Consider the following 12,028-nt stretch of genomic DNA (forward strand, 5'->3'; position numbering starts at 1 on the left):
GGCTAGAAGGCAGTAGGGTGGTTTGTTTGTTTATTATTTTCCAGATTTTATCTTAAAGTAATCCCCACACCCAGCGTGGGGCTCAAACTCACAACTCCGAGAGCGAGAGTCGCATGTTCCTCTGACCCAGCCAGTGAGGCACCCCTAAGTGATACAAAGTGAAAAAAAAGCTGTCAACCAGTTGAAAACAGGTGCTCACAAACAGATATTTGTACACCAATGTTCATAGCAGCATTATTCACAATAACCAAAAAGTCGAAACTACCCAAGTATCCATTTACAGAAGGATGGATTTAAAAATTATGTGTTCTGTCCATACAGTGGTCTATTATTTGGCCATGAAAAAGAGTGAAGTATGGATCCACTTCCAACATGGAGGAAGGTTGAAACATGTCAACAAGGAAGCCAGACCCAAAAGGCTGTATAATTCCACTCATCTGATGTATCAAGAACATCTCCATCCAGAGATGGAAAGTAGACTGGTGGTTGACGGGCAATTGGGAAGTACAAAGTTTCCTTTTAGGATAAAGGAAATATTCTGGAATTGAACAAGGACGATGGTTGGACAGCAGCGAGACTATGCTTAAAATCACTGAGTTGTATACGGTAAAATGTACAAGATTGTGAATTACGTTACATGAAACTTATCTAAATGCAAAAATTGTCTACATCAGAATTGGGAAAGGTTGATGAGACTATTTCCCAGTATCTGAAATAAAAGAACAAAACTGAACTCGTGGCTGATTCTAGTCAGAGAGAACAGTGCTTGCCAAGCCTGGTCTCCAGGAACAGAGCAGGCTGCTCATCTCATGGAGGGTTTTTGAGAAGTGTGGAATTCATGGGGTTGATGGACTTTCAGAAGTGTGAGTAAGTTGACATCATCTGTGGAGCCTGGCTGCTTCCACAGGGTGAGACCTATGGATTGGCTAGTACTCGGGTGTTTTTACTGGAGTGGGTCCGTCCTAGTTTATTGGCTGATTTTCATAAGCAAGAGCCAACACTGGTTGGTTTGCAAAAGCGTGTTCACTTCGGCTAGTTGTCACGGATAGATTGAAGAGACTTAAAACCAGTTGTTGGTGGCTTCTTGTTACCATGGCTACAGAACTGTCAGTCTTTCCCTGTTTGTAGGTTCCTTATTCTTCTCATTCCAACCTCTTCACTTCTGCTCTCCCTCAGGATCTGATCGATGAGAGGGGACGGGCAGGAATCTCCTTCGCTGCTGGCTCTGTGCATCTTTACTCAGGTATTTATTCACAAATTATCTTATGGGATACAGAGGAGGAGAATAATTCAGTCCCTGTCTCAGAGCCTGGAGATGGAGCCCAATTATACAGTGGATTCCAGCTCAGTGAGGAGGAATACCCAGGGAAGCCTGAAGAGGTCGCTCGTTCTGCCTAAGAGAGGGAGGGAATTTCACAAAGGAAGAAAGCCTTGAGTGGACCTTGACCCTGACTGCGTCCTGGCCCTTACTGTATTAGTGTAAGATGCAGGACAAGTCAGGAGACAAGGCCTTTCAAGAGAAGCAAATTCACAGTATATTGTGACTAAATTTCTATGTCAGTTCATCTAGATAATAAATTAATATGTTATCCTGTGCTAGGCATTTTGCCAAGTGCTTTAAATGGAATATCTTACTAAACCCTCACAAAAACCTTATGATTTTCTATACCATTGTTGACCTCATTTGCCAATGAAGAAATTTAGTCTCAAAAGACTAGAGAACTTGACCAGGGTTATGTGGTAAGTAGTAGAGACTAAATTCAAATACAGGCTGACCTGTAGCTTCTTGGGCCCTTCGATAAATTACAAGTTCAAAAGAGAGAAGAAAATATTGGCCTCATAAGAGGGCATTCTATGTCAATGTGAAGTACTCTCAATCCTCCTCAATAAGACATTTATGTTTGGGGCACAGGTCATGATTTGCATTCAAAAAGTATTTTAATATTATAAAAAAGTATTATGATACCATACATACCCATAATTTAACAGATTATAACTTTTTGAGTAATTCTGATTGAGCCATGAGGTTAAAGGAACTAAAATTTACAGAGAAAATTGGTTTCCTCCTTTACAAAGAAGCTTATAACCTAAGTGGCTGGCACAATGAGAATGACAGGTGTATGTGTCCATTTATTAAGGCTCAAATCAAAACACTGATTACCTAATAGTATTTATCCTGTGGACATGGATGATATGCAAAATGTGTTTTTTTTCCCTTAAAGAGAAGGTCTATAACTTCCATCCACTTCTTAAAGAATTCTACTGATACAACCCCAAAAAGCTAAGAATGATTGCTCTAAAATTTTCAGCAGAGAGAAATGACTAATACATCCTTAATGTTGCTTCCATTTACGTTTCTTTCTCAGTGTTAATTATTGGCCAGGTTAGGCAGTTCGCTTTGGTTACCATTTTTTCTAGTCAAGGCCCTTTGGTAAAGACATCACTGCAAACTAGTTGAAGCATAAAGGCCCTTATGGAAGGCTCTTGAGATGGCTGATGGAATCCAAGGACATCAAGCAGAGCGGGACCCGCAGAGGACTGGACCAAGAAGCCGGCGGTCAGCTTCGCTCGCTCGAGTTCCCTCACATTGTCCACTCCGATGATCTCAGCAAACCGGCAATCACTGCTTATGTGTGCGCGTGACCCACACGGTTCCCCTCGCTCCCTGGTGTCCTCTGTTCACTGACCTGCAGGAATGGCTTCCTAGCCGCTCAGTCCAAATTCCAAACTCTCAGGATCAAGACTCGGCTCGACCCACTGGTAGTCTCCTCAGACGTAGCCAGGAAGATAAGTGTGACTGCAGCTGCTGGGCCTGACCGCAGGCAACTCCTGGGAAGGGGAGCAGTAGCCGAGGGACATCCTATCTGTGTCTCCTATTCACTCAATTGAAAATGAATTTGCTTGTCTGGACACCTGGATTTCGGGAAATTTTCATTTATGATAGATAGCCTCTAGAATCTGAAAATATTCTCTTGTCCTATGGAGATGATAATTAAGAGAGCAATCTTTACATAGACAGTGATCTTACCTTTATTTTTTTAAAGATTTAATTTATTTAATTGACAGAAAAAGAGCACAAGCAGGGGGAGCAGAAGAGGGAGAAGCAGGCTCCCCGCTGAGCAGGGAGCCCAATGCAGGGCAGGGCTCAATCCTGGGACCCTGGGATCATGACCTGAGGTTAAGGCAGATGCTTAACTGACTGAGCCACCCAGGTGCCCCTGATCTTACTTTTAGATCAAAATCTCCATTTGTTGATTTACATCTCTTAAGGCTTGCAGTCCAAGCCTTCAGGAATTTGTGTCACTTCCCGTATTATAGTTTCAGATCCTGGCCACCATCACTACCACTGCCACCCCACCCCCCCACCCACCCCCACATTTAGCTAAAAAGATGCCTTCCTGAATATTTAGCTAAAAAATTGTCATGGGTGGGTCACCTGGATTGTTCAGTTGGTTAAGTCTTTGGCTCAGGTTATGATCCTGGGGTCCTGGAATTGAGCCTGGAGTCAAGGTCAGTGCCCAGCAAGGAGCTTGCTTCTCTGTCTTCCTCTGTTGCTCCCCCTGCTTATGTCTCATTGTCTCAAACAAGTAAAATCTTTAAGAAGAAGAAAGGTTGTCATGATTGATCTATCATTAATATCAATCACTGGACTAGGTGAGCTCCAACCTCTAGTGTCCCGTATATATTTTATTTCACAAATCCTCTCCCATTTCTGAGAGTGTTAGGAGATCTGCACTTCTGTGCTCGCTTCGGCAGCACATATACTAAAAATAGGAGATCTGCACTTCTTTTTTGAAAAATGAATTTGGATGAATATTGCATTAAGAATTACCTTTGACTATTTTCCAGTTCCCATTAAGCTAATAAGTGACATGGAAACCTGGGGTGGGGGGGGGGACTCCTGTTCAGATGGATGCCCCCAGGAGACCACACTCTGTTATCCACCGCTCATGACCACGGGCAGCTGCCGACACTCCCTTCAGCTTCAGTGATTCTCGTCTAGAGCTGTTTGTCATGGACCTCAGGAGGGTTAGATCCAGATTAACGAGGAAGTCTGTGGCAACCATCAGCTCAGTGGTCCTCAGCCTTGGCGAACATTAGCTCTGCAGGCCAGACTTCATGGTCCCTGAAAAATCGAAAAGTTCCCGGATGACACCTACCCTTAAGGTTGAAGACTATTAATTACATTTGATAGTATTTTCTGGACAAAAATATATGGCATAAATTGCAAAATAAGGCTAGGATTTTTATTTCCAGCTTTCAGTTTCATTATAAATATTTCTCATTTAGTACGTGAAGTTTAGAAAAAAGAAAAACAAAAGGAAACAGTTACAACCCCAACATAAAGAGACAACCACTGGTACCATTTTATTATATTTTCTACTAATGTTTTACCCATTTTTTTTTTGCAAAACTAAGGCCCCACTGTAAATACACAAGACCACTCGGGTTTATTTTGTACTACTTGACATTACAACGGGAAGCATTTTCCAGGCAGTACAGGTAGAAAATAAGACATAAAAATCTTTCCATTGCCTTAAGGTCCATCCTTTCCACCGACTCTTACCCTTGCTGGGTGAAAATAGTGCCTCACCAGAACAAACAATAAAACACAAAAACATCAAGTCTGGACTACTGGGTTCACCTGAGAGCCTTACCAGACTGGGACTCTCTTATTAACAAAGCCCTCATTTCGCGACTTTGAACTGAACTGCCTTCCCCTTGACTCTCAGGACCATTTGCTCTGTTGTGTATTGAAGGCATCTGGAAGTTCATGGGAGGATCTTTGAGTCCGCAACACTGATGTCTGAGCTGCGACCCAGCCTGATGTCTCCTCCCTACTTTCCTGGAAGCCTCTCCCAAAGGCAGTGTGCCTGTGGTTAATGACGGAATCTCCGCTCCAGAGGCAGCAGCCACCGCTGCTTAACACAGCTTTGGTGAAGCCCGTGAGCAGCCAGCGGGAGGTGGGGCTTTTGCTGCCCTAACTTAAGTGAGGTGTTCATTATCCCTCCCGGGTTTCTGACAGCTCCCATACAACCAGCTCGCCAAAGGCCACCATCCTTGTCAATGGGCAACTCTCCATCTCTCGGAAAACCCAAATTGTTTTTGAGCAGTTTTATATTTCAGTTGGGTCATTGTGCAAAAGTATCTTGCAGTAATTATGGAAGGCTCCTCAGGGAGAGATGAAACAGCTTAAAGAAATGATCACACACATACTATATCCCCACAAATAAACTGTTCATAACGTACAAGAGTAAAGATTATGCATATACGAACACCCACTGTTTATATCGAAAAGGAGAGTAAGTTAGACTTCATTCCAGGAGACAACCCAGCCCACGGTGTCCCTTGTGATCTATGGGGGTGTGGAAATGACTCCCTCAGGAAGCCCTACCAGAGGATACTTAGAAGGAAGTCCTTTGCCCCTACAGGGCCCAAAGCAAGACTTTCCAATTTTGTTTGCATAAAATACCAGTGTTTACAAAGCAAGCATTAGCAGAATAATTCAACAAGAATGGCTGTTGTCTTCCTTCCAGGAAGACATTGGTTTCTTTAGAACTGAAGACAAACTAAAGCCTTCACAATTAATTACTCTTTAGAAACAAATTGTCCCAAAGCTGTTTGCAGAATGCTGCCTCTTCCCAAAAGAAATTTGAAGTGGGTCAAGATAAAGAATGTGTATGCATCAAGATGAACAAAATAGAAATGAAGATAGCAAGCAAGAAAGTGAGGAGAAGCAGATGTGCTGAGAAGTAGCTGACAACTACTGTGATTGATCCCTGGATTTGACTTTGAGAGCACATATGCAAAGCAGGAAATAGAGAACCTGGAATAACGGAAGGGCTAATAGAATACATGGAAGTTAGGTTATAATTCATAGTCAGTATTACATTTCTCAAATACCCACGTTGTTTCACCACATGAAGTTGCAGCTACATCCATCTTTCAAGTTTTTTTTTTTAAAGATTTTATTTATTTATTTGAGAGAGAGAGACAGTGAGAGAGAGCATGAGCGAGGAGAAGGTCAGAGAGCGAAGCAGACTCCCCATGGAGCTGGGAGCCTGATGCGGGACTCGATCCCGGGACTCCAGGATCACGCCCTGAGCCGAAGGCAGTCGTCCAACCAACTGCGCCACCCAGGCGTCCCTATCTTTCAAGTTTTTATATTGTAACAAGACACACTGGATCAGAATCTTCTAGAACATTCCAGCACCAAGCTCTACTGGACTGTGTGTGCGTTTACTCTTCTAACTCAGAATCACTTGAGTCTTAGGAAATAACAAAGAATGGTTAAACTAACAATGTGCTTTTGCCATATGTTTAGCTCCTTCATCTCTGACTGGAAAGTTTAAGGCAATAAGATCCCCAATATTTTGGTCTGAAAAACATCTCCATGATTCTTGGGAACCATGACAAATAAAAGAATAGGTGACATTGTTCTCACCACATATAATAGACAATTTCAACTAGAAGACTCTCAAAACATATTTCTAGTACAGGTCTGAGAGACTGGAGAATCTAACCAGACAGGATTCTCCCATTATCCCTCTTTGGGATCTGAGATCCCTGCCCTCGAGAGCCCACTTGTATAGCCCAAGGCCCAGTGCAGTCCCCAAGAATCTAACCCAGAAATGGCACAGGTGTGGGGTTCTGGAGTGAGAGTCCTACGTCTATGGCAGACAGCAGTAAGAGTCAGTGGCATGATTGCAGTCCTTAGGCACTAGTAAATAAATAAATGAGAACCAAAACCATCCAGAACAAAAATGCCCTTTATGGTTCAAGTTCAGGCCAGAAGAAAACAAATTTTTTTTTAAAAGATTTTATTTATTTATCAGAGAGAGAGAGGGGGAGAGAGCGAGCATAGGCAGACAGAATGGCAGGCAGAGGCAGAGGGAGAAGCAGGCTCCCTGCCGAGCAAGGAGCCCGATGTGGGACTCGATCCCAGGATGCTGGGATCATGACCTGAGCCAAAGGCAGCTGCTTAACCAACTGAGCCACCCAGGCGTCCCAGAAAACAAATTTTTTAACAAGGGAAATAAGTTGTCAAAATAAAATTGTCAAAATGAGACTTCACAGATTTCTTCATATACGTAGCCTCCTTCTTTGATCATGAGTGTTGGATGTTCCTCAATCTCTATAATGATCCAATTCTCATCAGAAACTATCATCAACTATTATTATTTAGCAATTCTGCCTTAATGAGATTAAGAAGATGTGGGGTAAGGGGAGCAACAGCAGAGGGAATATATTCTATTTTCTGAATTGATAAGCGGAAAGGGCAAAATGTGGACATGGTGGATTTCTATCATTAATCAAATTAAAAATACTAATTCCCTAAAAAGAAAAATTCTGGGTTAAATGCCTCTTTATTTCATAGAAAGTCTGCATTTAGTCCCAATCCACCAAAAGGACTATAATTTTCTTGGATTTATTTCAGGCTAATAACTACCCTATCTTGTTTCACTCATGGTTTAAAAACTTCTAAAACCGGGACGCCTGGGTGGCGCAGTTGGTTGGACGACTGCCTTCGGCTCAGGGCGTGATCCTGGAGTCCCGGGATCGAGTCCCACATCAGGCTCCCAGCTCCATGGGGAGTCTGCTTCGCTCTCTGACCTTCTCCTCGCTCATGCTCTCTCTCACTGTCTCTCTCAAATAAATAAATAAAATCTTTAAAAAAAAAAAAAAAAACTTCTAAAACCAACCTCCTGACCATTGAGATTTTTATTTAACCAAAGAAATAAGCATGCTAAGATATTACATATTAATACTAATATATGTATTATTGCAGTGTGATTATGAAAAGTAGAAAGAATGGTTAACTCATGGTTAAGTTCTCCAATCCCATGCCACCATATTCCCACATTAAAATCTTCAGAGCTGATTTTAAAACGTCGTACATGTATTAAAAAATCCGTTGGCACACAGGATAGAATTCTAACAGATGTGATTCGCTCAGGATATGCACGTAAGTGCAGAAACTCTTAGTGACACTGCGACGTATCGTTTATTCCTTTGGTGAAGTCAGATTTCCAGCTGACACAAGGTAGCCATTAGAGGTGCTTCGCCATGAAGATGGCCGCCGGCTGCCGGATGAGAATGTGTGATGCGGCTCTTCTGACAGGGAAGGCCCTGCTTTCTCCCCAGACCTGCTGAGTCCTGGGACTTTCATCAACTGGCACGACACCCAATCTCTCAGTCAACAAGCAGCAGATTCTTCAGCTTTTTTTCTTCTTTTTCTCCTGGCATGTTGCTACTGCAAGATCAAAGCAAATATCTCCGCATGGTATCTACACCGATGGTCTTTCTCAGTGCAAAACGAAGAGTGGCGTTGGCTCAGTGCTCCAAAAGCTCTTAGCCCCCAGATGAGTGAAGGGGAGTTATAAGGCCCTTCCTTCTTTACCTCTGCTCCCAAAAGCCCAAGCCCCAAAATGTGAAGGTGGCGGCCTCCCTCGGAGCCATGAGTTGTGGGCCAAGCACTGGGTCTGGATTGAGAACAGTTAGCACACAGGGGCACAGGAGTCCAGAAGCAACTGCTTGACTCCAGTGTGCCCAGCGTTGCTTCGGCCCACACACCACCTCCTGCCCAGTTCCCCTTGTTCCCACTGTGCAAGTTTCCCCTCACGGGCTTTACTTGCCTGGTCCATCATATGGCAGATTCCTGTCCTCTGCTCTCTCCTTGTCCTCTTCATCCCTCATTTCCACCACAACCCCTCCCCAGCTGCTCCCTAAATGCGGATATTCCTTGGGTTCCTGTCCTGGGCCCACCTTGAGTGAATTCATCTGTACCCCCAGCTTCAAGTGGCTCCGGGATGCTAATTATTTGCAGCCTGGATTTCCAGCCCATCTGTCTCCTGATCTCCAAGCTCCAGCTGCTTCCTAGAGAGCTCGATGTCCCCCTCGATGTCCTTCCAGCATTGCATGCTTCGCGTGCTCTCATCCAACGGGTCTCCCACAAATGTCTCATGTGGGTGTCTGGAGTGAGTCCCGCTTTATACCCCAGACAGTGGTTGGCACCAACGGCGCAATGGCAGACCTTAGAAAAACCATCTGGGCACAGAGTACAAATCTCCCTTCATATGTGCCCTCCTTTAGCTCTTCCTTTTGCCTTCTGCCGCATCTTTAGGCGATTCCATTCTTAGATTCGCTTGAGAGGATACCAGAAGGCAGTTTATAAAAGCGTTGGTTCTCGTCAGGTATCCTGGCACAGTGCGTGGTAGGCACCTATTTACCCAAACCAGCTTTCTATCAGACGACTCCTTCCAGTACTGTCAGCACCCAGCTCGGCACAGCTCTATATCCTAAGTATCTCTAGAGATGTCCCTTTGCCTAAAGCAGCGTTCTTCGTCTTGATCCTCTAATGCTTCCAGATTGATTTTTACCATGTTCTCTCTCTTGTCCATCTGGTTGCCTTCCTAAAACACGAAATAGATCAGGCCTGCACACATTCGATGACTTCTGGTTGCTTTCGCTTGTAAGGATAGCCCGGCTCCGGTGCCTGCTGCCCCAGGGCCTTTGCAGTCAGCCCTCAAGCCACCTTACCAGCTGCATCTCCCTACCACTCCCCAAGGACACAGGCCTCCAGTCACCCCTAACTTCTCCCCAGCCCCAGCACCATTCCCTCCCATGCCATACTGTCGCCCTCGACCCGCAAGGACAACAAGAAGCCCCGGTTCAGATGTATGTTCTCTCTCTTTATTTCCACAAGTCTACACACTTATATACGTTTACATGACCAATCAGCGAGCAGGGTGACCAATAAGGGGCCAAACAATGGGGAGAGCCAATGAGAGTCCTGTTACTATGCTGATTAAATTTGAAATAGCCGATGACTATGTCCTCCTTTAGGCGGGCTTCACCAGAACGTTCCTTGTTTACTTGCAGCATATTTTCTGGCAGTGAGCCAAGCGCCATCTTGTAATGGCGGGGACTTTCCCGGCCAGAGGCGGTCCCCGACACCATACTGGTCACAGTCTCCTCAGCTTCAAATGCCCTTGTCTTTGCCTGTCAAATATCCACTTAATTAAAAACCCAGTTCAGACACAAGCACCCCTGACTTACTTGGACACAGTCAGCTGCTGTCCCCTGTGCTCCCCTGGGTCTGCGGATCTACATCATGGAGGACAGGACTAGGCTGTTCTCTTGCTCATCAACATACCAGCCCCACTCTTTAGTGCAATGCGTTGGCAGATCAGGGGCTTAAAAATGCCCGTTGGTTTTGATTTCACCAGAAAGCAAGCTGAAAAGTCCCAGATCCGTTTGCTAACCATCTCAATACGTTTTAATGACTCCTCTCCCCACCGCAGATACTATTTAAATGAGAATCTAATCTGGCGGATATTTGTTGAAAAGAATAAGCTCTCGTAAGGAAACCCTCACAGTGGAAGCCTGTTCCTGAGGTAACAGGAACCCCTCACTGACTGGGCGCGTGGTCTTCACCTGGACAACCTGGAGCCCTGCAGGGGAGGGGGTGTGGGAGAGTGAGGAGGAAACATGTTTCCATTAGAAGGAAAAAGGAGTGTTGTTGTGGGGCACCTGGCCGGCTCTGTCCTTAGAGGGTGCGATTCTTGATCTTGGGGTTGTGAGTTCAGGCCCTACGTTGGGTGTAGAGATTACTTAAAAGTAAACTTTTAAAAAAAGAAGAGGAAAGAGTATGTGTTGTGAAACCTAGTGAGGACCTCTGTTCCCCTAACAACATACCCTGACCGCTCAGAGGCTTCTATGCGTGTGGGTCAGGCTGACCGCAGCCACTGGGCTGAGTGAACTGCAAAGAGCAAGTGAAACTGCGCAGCGGTCAGACAAAGACCCTCGAGGTGGGAGGCAGCAGTGGGTGGCTTCTGCCAATTTCCTCACTTGGCCTCCTCCCGTCCCCCCACCCCCTCTTCCCAGGTGTTTAAGGAGAACCTTTAGGAAGCCTGGATGGGCCTCCTGGCTGGGAGCTGCTGGGGAAAGGCTGACAAGAGTGGAGAGGAGGCTGTGAGGAGGGTGGAAGTGTCTGCTGGGTTTGGGAGCACAGGATGGTGTAGGGCCTTCTCTCCTTCCTCTCTCCCTGCTGGAATTCGAGCCCTGATGCCTCTCTCCTAGAATGTTGTTCTCCCTGAAGACCAATCTCAGCACCCCACCATCACCCCCACCCCCCATCATTCTGGTCTCCAGGCTGCCACCAGAGCAGTGTCACCAACGGACTAATGGGACCATGTCTTTCCCCTGCTTCCCAGGACCCCGTTCCATTACAGGATTAACCTGAGGGTTTCAGCCCACATCCATGGGCCTTCAGTCCTAAGCCCTGCTGGCTTCTGCCTTGTCTCCTGACCTCCCCACCTCACAGCCCACTATGGGCCTTTGCATGGCACCTGTTGCTTCTGTGCCCTTGTTCATGCCCTTCTCTTGGCTTGGACTCTCCTCCTGAGCGTTAGGTCAAGTGTCTTGTCTTCAAGGAAGATACACAGACACAGACACACTCAGACAGGCACAGATACACTCAAACACTATTCTTTTTTTTCTTTCTTTTTAAATTTATTTTTTAAAAACTATGCTCTATGCCCAATATGGGACTTGAACTCACGACCCTGAGATCAAGAGCCACATGGTCTGCTGACTGAGCCAGACAGGCATCCCATTCTTGTTTTTTTTTTTTTTAAGATTTTATTTATTCATCTGACAGAGATCACAAGTAGGCAGAGAAGCAGGCAGAGAGAGAGGAAGGGAAGCAGGCTCCCCACTGAGCAGAGAGTCCGATGTGGGGCTCGATCCCAGGACTCTGGGATGATGACCCGAGTCGAAGGCAGAGGTTTAACCCACTGAGCCACCCAGGTGCCCCCCGTTCTTGTTTTTAAACAATTGGCCTATGTTCAGAGTATCAGTGCTTCCCCGCCCCACCCCCCTTCTTTCTTTCTTTTTCATTTAGGAACTCTCTTTTCTAGACCTGGATATAAGACTAGCCATTCACCAGATTGTCACGGCGCTGTGGAGCCTCACACCCAGCACTTCATCCCTCCCAGCTCTTCTCCCGGCCTCCTAGTTTTTTATA

Source organism: Neovison vison, chromosome 11 (genome assembly GCF_020171115.1).
Source record: "Neovison vison isolate M4711 chromosome 11, ASM_NN_V1, whole genome shotgun sequence".
Lineage (NCBI taxonomy): Eukaryota > Metazoa > Chordata > Mammalia > Carnivora > Mustelidae > Neogale > Neogale vison.